Genomic DNA, 14,434 nt, shown 5'->3' with positions numbered 1-14,434 from the left:
TTTCTCTCTTTGAAGTATATTTATCTTCATCCTGCCATTTTCTTTTTTTCATATATTTTTTATTGTAATTAATAGAAGGGTCACATTATATTCAACACATAGAGGGTGCATTACTTCACAAACATTGATACCCTTTCTCATGTCTTGGTCCCCATTTCCCTCTCCCCGCCACCCCTCATCTTGTTTCCCTCCCCTTCCCTATCCTCTTTCAAGTAACCAAATAAACATATATACAATATATCAAAAAACAAGGTAAAATACTGTAACCATATGACATAACCAAGGGACAGCAAAAAGAGGAGAGATAACATAGTACATTAAGGACAACAATCACTCTTCATATGGTTTTTGCTTCTATATACTTATTTTTTTTGCCAGTCCTGGGCCTGAACTCAGGGCCTGAGCACTGTCCTTGGGCTTTCTCAAGGCTAGAGCTCTACCACTTGAGCCACAGCACCACTTCTGGCTTTTTTCTTTCTTTTTTTTTTGTTGTTGTTCTAAATCATTATTTTTCAAATTGTGGTAATTTTAAGGAACCACTATCTAAAATTAGAAATAGTAGAACAAATAGGTGGTTGGAGATCTGTGACTGTCATCTGTTTTTACATTGTAATAAAATCAATTTCAAAGTAGAAAGATGTAATTTGCTCTTGATTTCAATCCATAGCCACCTGGTTTCATTTTTTTTCCTCTCCTACCATATTTTTTTCATATATTTTTTTCTTTTTTTTCCTTTTTTTTTTTTTTTTACCAGTCCTGGGCTTGAGCTCAGGGCATGAGCCCTGTCCTTGGACTTTCTCAAGGCTAGGGCTCTACCACTTGAGCCTCAGCACCACTTCCGGCTTTTTTCTATGTACGTGGTACCGAGGAATTGAACCCCAGTCTTCGTGCATGCTAGGCAAGTACTCTACCACTAGGCCAAACTCCCGGCCCCTTTTTCATATATTTTTATTGTAATTAATAGAAGGGTTACATTATATTCACCAGATAGAGGGTGCATTACTTCACAAACATTGATACCCTTTCTCATGTCTTGGTCCCCATTTACCGCCCCCCACCCCCACCCCTTATCTTGTTTTCCTCCCTTCCCTATCCTATTTCAAATAACCAAATACGCATATATACAATATATAAGATAACCAGGTGAAATATTCTAACAATATGAAATAACCAAGGGACAGCAAAAGAGCTGAGCACAACATAGTACATTAAAAACAACAATCACTCATTATATGGCTTTTGTTTCTATATCCTGGAGATCCTTTCATTTAGCATCATACTGTATGGCCTTATGTATCTAAGTTTTGCTCTATTGCAAATCTCTGCTAGGAGAGCCCAAGGTTTCTACTGATTATGACAAATGAGGGAAACCATTGAGCCTAAGTTCCTTTGAGTCTGGCTTACTTCACTTAATATGATTTTTTCTAAGTCTTTCCATTTCCTTACAAATGGGGCAATGTCATTCTTTCTGACAGCGGCATAGAATTCCACTGTGTATAAATACCACATCTTGTTGATCCACTCATCAACTGAGGGACATCTGGGTTGGTTCCATATCTTTACAATGAACATGGTTGTGCTAGTGGATTTAGTATGCCCTTATTTCTGGACGATTGAGTAAATGCCTAATAGTGGAATTGCTGGGTCATAGGGGAGCTCTGTTTAGTCTTTTGAGGAACTGCCATACTGCTTTCCATAGTGGTTGAACGAGTTTGCAGTCCCACCAGCAGTGTAGTAGTGATGCCTCCTGGCCACATCCCCTCCAGCATCTGTTGTTATTAGTTTTCATGATCCCGGCCATTCTAACTGGAGTGAGGTAGAATCTTAGAGTAGTTTTGATTTGCATTTCTTTTATGGCCAGACATGTCGAGCATTTTTTCATGTGTTTATAGGCCATCCTTATTTCTTCTTCAGAGAAGATTCTCTTTAAATCTTTGGCCCATCTTTTAATGGGATGGTTGTTTCTTTGAAGATTATTTTTGGAGTGATTCAGTATTTTTAGCTGTTGATATAGTTTAGATATGAGGCCTTTGTCCATTGTATGGTTAGTGAAGACCTCCTCCACTCTGTAGGCTTTCTAGTTAATCTGCTAGCTATGTCCTTTGACATGAAGAAGCTCTGCAGTTTAATTCAGTCTTCTGGCTTTTTTTCTATATATGTGGTTGGTACTGAGGAATCGAACCGGGTCTTCGTGCATTCTAGGCAAGCACTCTACCACTAGGCCAAACTCCCAGGCCTATATCTTTATTTTCTTTAGTGATCCATTGTTCATCCTTCAAAGTCAATGCATCCTTAGCCTCAGCCTAAGCTCCAGTAGAAACTCCCTTGTTTTCTCCTTTCTCTTGGTCAAGATGATTTCTAGTCCTTTAATGGCTAAAACCACCTAATATGATTCATCTAGATTAACCAATGGAATGCATTTCCAAAGATGAAAGGATGAGAGAGGAATTGCACTTGTATCTAAAGTCGATTGATACAGCTTTGTTTCATTCTCCATTATTGAGTTCCAAGTTCCTGTGTGCCTGGTATATTCAACTGCCCAAACTAGGCACTGCCAATGCATCAAAAAGAGGCCATTGAAAAGGAGACATGTGCAGTATGCAGACAGGACCTTCCTTCTGCTTCTCACTTCCCAGTCACATTCTCTTGCCATTCACAACTTCACAGTTTCTTAGGGCCAGAACTCTCTCGCCTATAAAGATTATGTTTCCAATAAGGGGTTGTTGTGAAAAATAACTGAATTTAATAAAAGGGAACAACATCTCTGACAATCCACACAGAACACCTCTCACAATGAGTTTCTGTTATAATACACTTGGGAGACAGTAATTTGCATAATTTACCACAATTAAGTGTTAAGAAAACTCTAGGGTCTAGAGACAAGGGAAAATTTGATCCTGCTAGAACAGGGTGGTAATGAAGATTTTTACAAAAAAACTTTTGCCTACGCTGCCTCAAACTGTTATTCTTTAATCTCTGCCTCCCAGGAGGCTAGGATTCACTTATTATTTTTCCAATATATGCTATTTGTGTACTTGTTTTTCATCTGTCTCCCTCCCTCTAAAAGATGATTCATTAGAGATTGAGTCTTGTACATGCAAATCCATGTGTGGCATTCAATATAAAGAGTCACAAAAATATTTGCACTATTTGCTCACTAGCAAATGTGTGAACATAATTCTGAAAGAATTTTGACTTATTATTTGAAATGCAACATAATATTGTGAATGATTTTATTTATCACTGCTCTATACTCCACTAGCAAATATTGTTGAGAATCTGCTGTCTGATTCAAGTAATGGTAGTGGTGGAATGATTTTAATCAGATGGTCTTGGAGCTCTTATAAACATAGTCATCAGGTAACCATAAACAAAAATAGGTACAGTGCAGGCTGACCAGGGCATTTCACCAGCTGTGAAGTGGAGAATGCATGAAACACTGTGTGGAGGGGTCTTTTTGCCTTGAGTGAGGAATGACAGGGGGATGGAAAGTTCATGAACAGTGAGGATGAATGTGTGATTGTGCAGATACTGAAGAAAACCCGGCCAGTTTACAGGGAAGTGGCTCCACTACCATAAAGAGATAAGCAAGACAGAGCTACAACCTAAAGTTGTCATTTACACACACACACACACACACACACACACACACACACACACATAAAAAAAAACTCATTTATTCAAATGAAACCAGGGAAACAAAACGATGTCTAACTTGTGTGCCTCTCATGTCAGGAATATTCAAAGGCTACAGCCAAGTGTATCTGTAAAAGGCCCAGTCCTTACCCAGAGGCCAACCTCCTGCATTGGCCATAGAAGATGGCTGGCCTGTTGGTGGAGAAGCTTTCTTCCCCTCATTGCCTCATGACTGGGGCGTTTTATTTTATTCATATTTTGGTCATGTAGCTCTGATTCGCTCTGTACTGAAAGAGATTTACTCTATTGGAGCTTTTTGAAATCTAGATAACTCCATCACTCTTAAGGAGTACATCTGTCTGACAATGGAGGCACAATGTCCCCACTACCAAATCAACCGCTCAGTGCCCACGGCCACATGATCTCTGTAGACCTCAGGTCGTTTCGATGGTCTTTGGGAAGGTGGATAGAATGATGCACTGTCAAAGGGGCAAGTCTGGGGTAGTGCATTATTATCTGCCATTTATGCAACCACTTTTCCTGTCTTTGCCTCCTTCCCAGACAAATTGATAGCTTTGATATTGCAAATTCAAGCAACAGAGGAAGAACAGGTGAATCATTTTTTGTCCCATTACTACAAGTCTTGCAAATTCTTCACCCTTGATCCCACATGGCACAGATTCAAATTCACCACCCAAGACTCCAGGGAGCTTTTGTCATCTCTGTATTACTCTCCCTTTAAAATGGACAAAGGAAAAGTCGCTTTAGTAAAACTTGACAACCCTCAAACAAAGTGAATACATTGCAAGGTGACCTTTCCTGTCAAGGAAATCTTGCATCTGGAAGAGAGCTTTTTAACACAGAGTGCACAATAAAGTCACCTGGGAGCTATTTTTAAAAATACACTGAGAGGTTATGATTTAATTGGCTTGAGGTGGGATATGATGATGGATATTATTTTAAGCTCCCTAGAATGGTCTAATGAGCTACTACTGTTAAGAGCCATGGCTCCTGGGGAGTAAGCAGGAGCATTGGTTGAGCGGCTGCTGTAGGAGCTAGGCTGGGAGACCAGACCTATGCTTGGCAACAATGACTTTGTCAGGAAGTGCACACAAAAGCTAAGAATAAAGTGAACGAGAACTGAAGCACAGCTTAATTAGTGCTGAAAAATCCGAGGGACAAAGAAGAACCATTCAGCAGTTAAAGGGTCTTAATCACAATTGTGTCATGCCCACAATTATTTTGGGTACGTTCAATGGAGTGAAAATGCTCTGTGGTAACTCCCATAGCTTTCTCTCTTCTGGTGATACTTTGGATGACTTCATTTTCACAGTGTGAAATTTTCTTTTTTCCAAATGGACTTTCATAGGAATGAACCCCCCTGAATCATTCTTCTTTCTGCCTGAAGCCCAACTTTGATGTATTTGCGGGGGGGGGGGGGGGGGAGTAAGAGAGGTGAGAAGCCTTTTAAATGAATTTCAAGGCTATCTCATAAAACAGTTTAAAAAATATTGTCATAAAATGGCTAGTCAGAAATACCTGTGAAGTTCACTGCAGAAGCATGAACAGTTGAAAGTAGGGTCCAGTCAGTGTTTCAGTAGATCTTTTGAGGCTCTTGGCTTCCCACTAACCACCCTCCCAGAATCCTGTTCACCTTTGGCATTTTTGTACCCTGCCTCTCAGTTCTCTGCTGCTGTAAGAATTTTGTCAGCCCCTTTTCCCCCATCCAGGTGTTTATTTTGTGCCTCTGGCACATACACCACTTGTGAAACAGATACTCAGTTCCGATCTTTAGCAGGCATTGAGTTCTCTCTCTCCTTTTGGCAGCAGTTATCCACACTCACCATATTCAACTCCCTTGACTTTCTGGAAACTGTGAAATGAATGGAAAATAAATGAAGATAGTTAAGGCTCTTTAAACAGACACCATTTTGTGTATTGGCAAGGACTCACAGGTAGAGGCAGAAGAGTAGAGAAGCTTTACAGTGGGATAAGAGCTCTAGTCTTCAGTTACTACCCTAACTGAATATTGGCATGTAGAGGTGGACAGAGAGAGAACTAAAAGCCAACCCCACATAATATTTGTTCATAGCACCAGAGCTTTATATACATAAGAGTGATATACAGAAGAGTGCTAACTTAAGATGGTTCCACTTAATAATTTTTTGTTTTGTGATGTCACAAGTATGACACAGATATGATATAAACTGTTATCTGAATTTTGATCTTTTCCTAGACTAGTGCTATGATTCTAGTATACACTCTTGAGAGACTATGGCAGCTCGTAATACCAAAGGGAAACAAGAGATTCCCCACAATGCACTGGGCTGCTAAGCTAAGATGTCTTAAATGTTAGAACATTAAGTGCATTTGCTACTTAATGCTATTTTTAATGTTTGTTGGATTTATCACAAGTTGGAAGAGATCTTAAAGGTACATGTTTTGATCTCTGAACCAAAGCACAAATCTTTAATCCCGTGACCCTGTTCAAGTTTCATCTGAATTCAGTGATAAGTGAAGAAACAACATTTTTTTCCTTAGGGAAATTTATCTTTTTGTTAATGGCACACTTTATAAAACAAGTTTTATATGTGAGAACAGAAGACTATAAAAAGATCGTGTGATAAACATTCAGCCTTTCATAAAATTTCTTAACTTCCAGCTAAATGTTTAAATAGTTATAAATTCTCTTGATACATACCTCAAAGCTTTTTTGAAAATGGAGAAATTGAATTAAATGTTTAAGCTTTTTAAGTACACCTCCAAGTTTTAACAGTTGCAAAAATTAAAATTGAATTTATGAGTATGGTAAATCTAGAGCTAAATTACTTAAAATTTGGATATTTTACACAGCAGGTATAGGTGATTAGTAATTATCTTAGTTCTTATTTTAAGAATGCATTAAATTCTAAAATGATTACAATTATGCTACATGCCTTCTTATTACATTCATCATAAAATAAAGATAAACAACCAAATATGAATGTTTTCCAGTAAATCTCAGAACTGTCAGACACTTTGGCAGCATGCATTGACCATATGACTATATAAGCACATGTATATGCATGCTCAGTTTTTTTATAATTGTAAAGACAGGAACAGATGACATGTGACAGAAAAAACAATGCATGCAGAAAAATAGTTTTATGGAAAATTGCAAATAACATTTTCCTACTTAGGAATATATACATACATATGTGTATACTTATATACATATGCAATATATATTATACATAATGTATTTGCTTGTTCTGTGTAGGAATCAATCATTAATGGTCAACCATTCAAACTATAAATACTTTATTCAATCTATTACTTAATTTTTAAGAATTAAGTTAAATTGATATACAGAGGGTTACCATTATGTAAGTCAGGTAATGAAGACATTTCTTTTTGAACAGTGTCACCTCTTCCCTTGTATTCTCCCAATTTAATCCATTAAATCACTCTCCCACAAGTTGTATAATTCATTTTCAGCACAGTGTCTTGTGAGTATCACTGGTGCATTCATTCAACCTCTTATCCCACCCATTTTAATTAAATATTCTGTAAATTCTTCCTAAACTGCAAACAAATGCCTCCATCTAAGAAAATATCAAAGTATAACATATAACAACTGCCATATTAATGGTACTCTAAAGAGATATTTTGAATAAATAGCTAAATGAACCAGAATTGAAAATGTAATTTTTATTGTAATGATACACACTGAGAATCCTCTAGAGGTAAGTACAACAGAAATTAACACAATACTTCTTATTGCAATATATAGAGATGGTTCTAGAACACAAGAATCCAAATTAGAATAAACTTCTAATTAGAATCCAAATTAGAATAAACTTCTGTTTGTGTGTCTTGAAAGTCATCAGAAATGATGTGGTAAAATATTGCATATTGCTAAAAACATCATACTAATTTTAAACTATATATATTTACTTTTTTAAAGCAGCAACTATAGATTCTTATATAAAACATTTAAATCAAAAGAATCAGGAAGCAGCATACCACAAGTGGACAACATTTGGGGATTCCAACTATGAATTCACACTGGAAGAAAACCTCAAGTCCACATGTCAAGGCTCTGTCTTAACAAGGATGCAGCCATTATTGTTCCGACCATTCGGGTTATAGTGATGGGACTGTTAAAGATCTCCAAGCTTACCTTGTTTCTCTGCTTGCCAGTCTCCATCTATGATGCTCACTTACAATCTTCCTGAAACCTCAATATCAACACAAAGAAATTAGAGCTTGCGGCTACAGAAAGCTCATCCATCTTAACAGACAAGTAGATTTCCCAGAGGAACCATGACTGTGGACTCCACAAAGTCCTTTACAGATTTTCCTAAGCTGTTCTTCAAGATGCCCAGCTAAAGGGCAGTTTAAGACACCCATGGAGATGAATGCAGGACACAAAGGTATTGAAACAGCAAAGGTATTAAAACAACCAAGGTGACTGCTGAGGCCAAAGACATTTTACTGAAAGTCCCCCCCCCCCAAAAAAAAACAGAGAATAATCAATTTTTTTTACAAAGCCATTAGATTACCTTCACTTGATGGTACTTTTGTGGGTAATTTAAACTAAGATACATCCCTAGACCTCACTGGACAATCCAATCTTGCTTTAGAATGTAGGGATTCTTTAGTCTCTGATATTTTACTTTAACTTTAGCCAGCTTAGTTGTTTGCTTGCTCTTGTCTTCTTTTGCTAGTTGCATTTGCACATGTTAGTAATTTTGTTATAAGAGTAAGTTTATGAGCCTAATGGGAAAGAAAATATAGTCTCACCAAAGATCTAAACATAATGGAGGCAAAGGAGATTCCTTTTCTTAATCATGAAAAATGAGTGGCACTCATATTAATCAGAATAGTCATAATAAATTACACTCAGGTCAAAGAATGGTTGGTGAATCTCAAGAGATATCTGCACAAGATACACGAGCATTATGAAAAGAAGAAATGCATACAGGCTACTGTTAATTGACAAAATCTAGGATTAACAGCACAGACCATTGTCAAGACAGATCATGTTAAAGATGATCCAAAGAAACAATTCTCCACATGAGAGCTCTGCAGCCAAGAAATGCTAACTGACTAGGAAAAGGGGGGAAAACGAGATGAGGGGAGGAGGTGGGAGAGGAAAATGAGTACAAAAACATGAGAAGGGGTAGCAATGATTGTTAAGTAATGCACCTTCTATCTGGCGAATATAATGTAACCCTTCTCTTAATTACAATAAAAAATAATTTAAAAAAAAGAATCAGCCATGAGAATTCCCTAACACCAATTAGGATATTATGTCCCAGGGACAGGCCAACTCTAAAGTTCAGGACCCTCACCATCAGAGGCTGGAGGTCTGCCCATGGAGCTTAGCTATCAAAGGCCAGATATCTGGAAATCTCCTATCTAGGGAAAAGAGGACAGAAACTGCTTTGCTTTAAATTTGTCCCCCAAAATCATGCACTTGGAGCTTGATACCTAATGTGGCAGTGTTGGGAAGTGGGACCTCATGGAAGATGCTCAGTGCATGGGGGACCTCCCTAGTGAATGGATTCATGACATCATCCCAGGAGGTGGCTTTGGGTAAAGGAGTGAGGGCAGTCCCTTTCACCCACTTTAACCCTTCTCTCTGGTTTCTTCCCTCACACCCTCAATTCTAACTTGGTTTTTGCCAGTAACTCCAGGGTCTGGAAACTATAATCCAACACCTCATTTCAACCACACTTATTCCCTTGGAGAGTTGGGAGCCATCATCACAAGTCATCAATGATAAGCCAAGGGCAGCTGCAGGTGACAGGCAGTAAATGATCATAATGACAGATTTGCTTTGTCTTCTAGTTAATGTACACAGAAGCAAATTACAGAGAGAACGCTAGAAGTGTTGAGATAATTATTTTCTTTTTTTTTTTTGATGGTATATGCCTTTAATCTGAGTGAGGTAGGAAACATAGAAGGGAGAATAAATGTCAGTGACCAATACAAGGACCATTCCCAGGGCTTGTTATTTACAAGGCCATATTCCAAAACTAACTAAGCCCCAAAGAAAAATGAGTCTGACTGGAGTCATGGTTCAAGTGTAAAAGCATATAGCATTTCTACAAAAAAATAGAAATATTTACCATTTTTAGTGCAGATTTTTCACAATGGCTTTGAAAACAGGCTACTATTTATCATGCAGCACAACCACTGAAACCTTTCTGTACAAAAAAATCATGATTTTGAGTTACACAGTAGAAATTCAATGATTTTCTTTTCTTCAATTCCTGAAGTTTCTCTTTTCCTATACGGTATGTAATTTGGTTGATAAAATGTCAAAATTGATTTTCTATGGTTCATGTCTTTTCCACAATTTTAATCTTTGTTATTTGATTCTGTGTTCTGGGGAATTCCATCGTACATTTCTCCAAAGCATTTCTATTGTTTTATGTCCTGTACTGATGACAGCCTTTTTTTCTTTCATATATTTTTATTGTAATTAACAGAAGGGTTACATGATATTTGCCAGATAGATGGTGCATTAATTCCCATACATTGATACCCTTTCACATGTCTTGGTCCCCATTTCCCTCCTCCAACCCCCACCCCTCATCTTGTTTTCCCCCATTCCCTATCCAATTTCAAATAGCCAAATACAAATATATCCGATATATCAGGTAACAAAGTGAGATATTGTAACAGTATGAGATAACCAAGGGACAGCAAAAGAGATGAGAGATAACATAATACCTTAAGAACAACAATCATTCATTATATGGCTTATGTTTCTATATCCTAGAGATCCTTTCATTTAGCGTCCTACTATATTAAAAGATGGGCCAAAGACTTAAAGAGAGTCTTCTCTGAAGAAGAATGGCCTATAGACACATGAAGAAATGCTCCACATCTCTGGTCATAAAAGAAATGCAAATCAAAACAACTCTAAGATTCCATCTCACTCCAATTAGAATGGCCAGGATCAAGAAAACTAATAACAGATGCTGGAGGGGATGTGGCCAGGAGGGATCACTACTACACTGTTGGTGGAACTGCAAACTCATTCAACCACTATGGAAAGCAGCATGGCAGTTCCTCAAAAGACTAAACATAGAGCTCCCCTATGACCCAGCAATTCCACTACTTGGCATTTACCCAATCATCCAGAAACAAAGACATACTAAATCCACCAGCACAACAATGTTCATTGCAGCACTACTTACCATAGCAAAGATATGGAATCAACCTAGATGTCCCTCAGTTGATGAGTGGATCAACAAGATGTGGTATTTGTACACAATGGAATTCTATGCTGCTTTCAGAAAGAATGACATTGCCCCATTTGTTAGGAAATGGAAAGACTTAGAAAAGATCATATTAAGTGAAGTAAGCCAGACTCAAAGGAACTTAGGCTCAATGGTTTCCCTCATTTGTCATAATCAGTAGAAACCTTGGGCTCTCCTAGCAGAGATTTGCATTAGAGCAAAACCTTGATATAATTATTTTCTTTTTAATACCACTTCCAAATCATTTGGTTTTATTTGATTTTTTTAAATGCATTGTTTGGGGGCCAGGAACATGACCTGATGGTACAGTGCTTGCCTAACATGCACAAAGCCCTGGGTTTGATTCCTCAGAACCACATAAACAGAAAAAGCTGGAAGTGGTGCTGTGGCTTACGTAGTAAAGTACTAGTCTTGAGAAAGCCCACGGATAGTGCTCAGGCCTTGAGTCAAGCCCCAGAACCTGCATCAAAAAAGAGGCCTGGCTCAAGTGGTTAAGCACATGCCTAGGAAGTATTAAACCCTGTGACCCATTCTATCATAATAAAAAAAAAATAAAACAAACACAGTTTATAAGTAACCACCCCCAATTCAATATTCTATCATTCTCTTTGTATTAATCCTGATCTTCAAGGCCTTTCTTCATTCATAGGCTACAGATAATTTTTTAGACTTTTCTCGGACCAGGTTGGGATTGAAGCCCATTCTTCATTTCTGTCTCCACTGGAGCAATCCCACCCTCCCCATCTCCGTGGTTTCTGTGACTCTTCCATTTCCACAAAGGTACACCAACCTCACTCTCTATCTTGGGCTCTCTAGAGTCTTTTAATGAAATTCTAATCAAGAGCTCAGTTTATTTTCACTTCAGACGCTCTTGAGAAAACATAGCTTCAAGCATCTGCTCCCTGACTTCTATTAAGAACCTGAATGAGAAAAGTATTACCCTTTGCTTCAACCGATGTTCTTCCTGAGAACAGTTACTTACTTCTACCTTGAGGGCTTTGCACAAAGTATTTTTCCCACTTCTTTCCATCAAGATGCAGATGCAAGCAGAGCCCTGGAAGCAGCCTCTGGAATCTGGACACTGCAGGTATAGCTTTAGAATCTTAATAAAAATGACACCAAAGATGTCAAGGAAGGGCAGGAGAGAAGTTCACAGGGTCACACTACCATTCACAAATTGCCATTGGTCCCCTATATGTCCCCTTGGATTTGCCTATTGCCCTCTGCTGCCTTTAAACCTATTCTTAATTTTCCAAAGATTTAAATTATGTTATTACATTTAATTTGCTCACTTATTTGATGAGTGAAAAGCTCAGCATGTAGGCTTATACTGGGGTATCCCACTGCCCACTTACCAGAGTATCTATTGAAGTAAATTAGATTCTTTCTAAAGGACAAGTCCACTGCAAAGGGAACGAACAAGCAAATACCAATCTTTGCCTTGTGCTGTCATTCACCCTTCAGTCCTTCAAAGACTTTAGGAGATGGGGCACTGCTGGAAATATAAGTCATGGCCTCACACTTGCTAGATAAGCAATGCCTAAGGCTTGGGAAATGTCATCAACCCTCCGGTTTTCTCACGTGCTTTGTCCCAAGCAATTATCAGACTGCAATCTTCCTACTATCAACTCCTGAGTAGCTGGGATTATAGCATGCCCTACCACAACCAGACCTCACAGACCAAACTGAATGTCATGGCCTTCAGAAGCTTTCCCAGATTCACCTAGGTGGACAGAGTCTTTCTCATCCAAAGGTAAATAACACACTTTATAAAGATGCGTGAATTTTTACTATAAAATAAACTGCATAAATAATCAAATTTTAAAAAACTATACATGGCTCAGTGTTTGCCTGAATCTTGTTTAGTCTTGATATTGTTCAGGGAAATTCTTCAAAGAAAGCAAAAGAACCTTCAGGGAAATATAATAGCAAGAAACCATGGCCTCAGAGCACTGAAAGTACATGAGTTGTGCATCAGACATTAGGATCTTCCTTCAGTTCTTTGAAGTGTGGTCTGTCAAGATTTCAACAAGACAAAAGGCAACTCTACTTCAAACACCTTACATTTTGTTGTCAAAATGCATAAGCCTAGTTATCATTTTAAAATAATATGAAGCAATATGACAGTGTTTTGGAGAATTAGAACCCCCAGCAGTTGTTTTCATGATTTTAACGAGGTATTTTTCTTGCAATGATATATTTCTATGTCAGAATGGTATTTACTTTTTTATTGTTCTGTGTAGTTGGTAGACAGATGGGTTACATTGACATGAATCAGGTGCAATCAATACAATTGTTTTTGAACCACTTTTCCCTTCCATCCCTCTGCCCCAATCATTTCTGCCTATCCCCACCTGCAAGATCTACATCCCGTTCATGTTCTACATAGTGTCTGGTGAGTAGAAACTAGAATGTGCCTATAAATACACAAGTAAACATAGTGAATGACCAAAACAAGTAAATAAATCGGATAGGTGATAAATTACACAAGGCCCTAGTCATTAACATACAGGGGCAAAAGGAAGCTAAGATAGGAGTAGTGGGCGAAGGCCTTGATCTAGTTACTACAAATGAGGGAAACCAGGCAGCCCATGTTTCTTTGGTTCTGGCTTACTTAGCTTAATATAATATTTCCCAAGGCTTTCCATTTCCTTCCAATTGGAACAATATCATTCTTTCTGAGGGATAAGTAGAATTTCATTGTGTATGTGTGTGTCTGTGTATATATATATATATATATGTATGTATGTATATGTGTGTGTGTGTCTCAGTTTCTTGATCCATTCATCCACTGAGGGACAGCCACTGAGGCACATTAATTCCATATGTTAGCTATGGTAAACAATGCTGCAATAACATGGTTGTGCTGGTGGCTTTAGTTGGGCCTGCTGTATGGTCCATTGTATAAATACCCAGGAGTGGAAATGCTGGGTCATAAGGAAGTTATTTTTGTTCATCCTTGTTCCACCTTTTATGCACCAACACAATTACAAATGAAGGAACAAACAGTGCAAAATGTAAAGAGAACAAAAAACAGTAAGAAGGGCAAATAAAGAATGTCTCTTATTTCCTTTTTGGGGGAGGAGATCACTTCATAGAATATGTCTTTATATGACCTAAAGAGAGACTTCTCAAAGGAAGAAAAAAGTGGCTAATACATACATGAAGAAGTGTTCAACATTTCTGGCCATAAAAGAAATGCAAATCCCAGAAATTTATTTACATTGTTTGCTCCAGATTCAAGTAATTGAAACAAGGTTTGCATGATGGTAGAACTGAGCTAAGAGATCAGAGAAGAGGAATATTTCACTTTCCAAATGCATTGATGATGCTTCATTCCTTGCCCAAAAGAAAAAAATTCTAACAATGTTAATACTGATATTATAAAACATTCCAAAGGAATATATGATAGAAACTTATCTGTTATGGTAACAGCAATGAAAGTCAAAAAATTGCTGAGGGAAATTGCATCCGGATAAGGTATTTGTCCCAGATGGTGCCTCGTGACGAACAGCCTACCCTGCCTCACACAAACTTATGGT

Source organism: Megascapheus bottae, chromosome 8 (assembly GCF_031878675.1).
Source record: "Megascapheus bottae isolate mThoBot1 chromosome 8, mThoBot2.hap1, whole genome shotgun sequence".
NCBI classification, from domain to species: domain Eukaryota; kingdom Metazoa; phylum Chordata; class Mammalia; order Rodentia; family Geomyidae; genus Megascapheus; species Megascapheus bottae.
The sequence above is the reverse complement of the archived record's forward strand: the minus strand, read 5'-3'. Positions refer to the sequence as shown.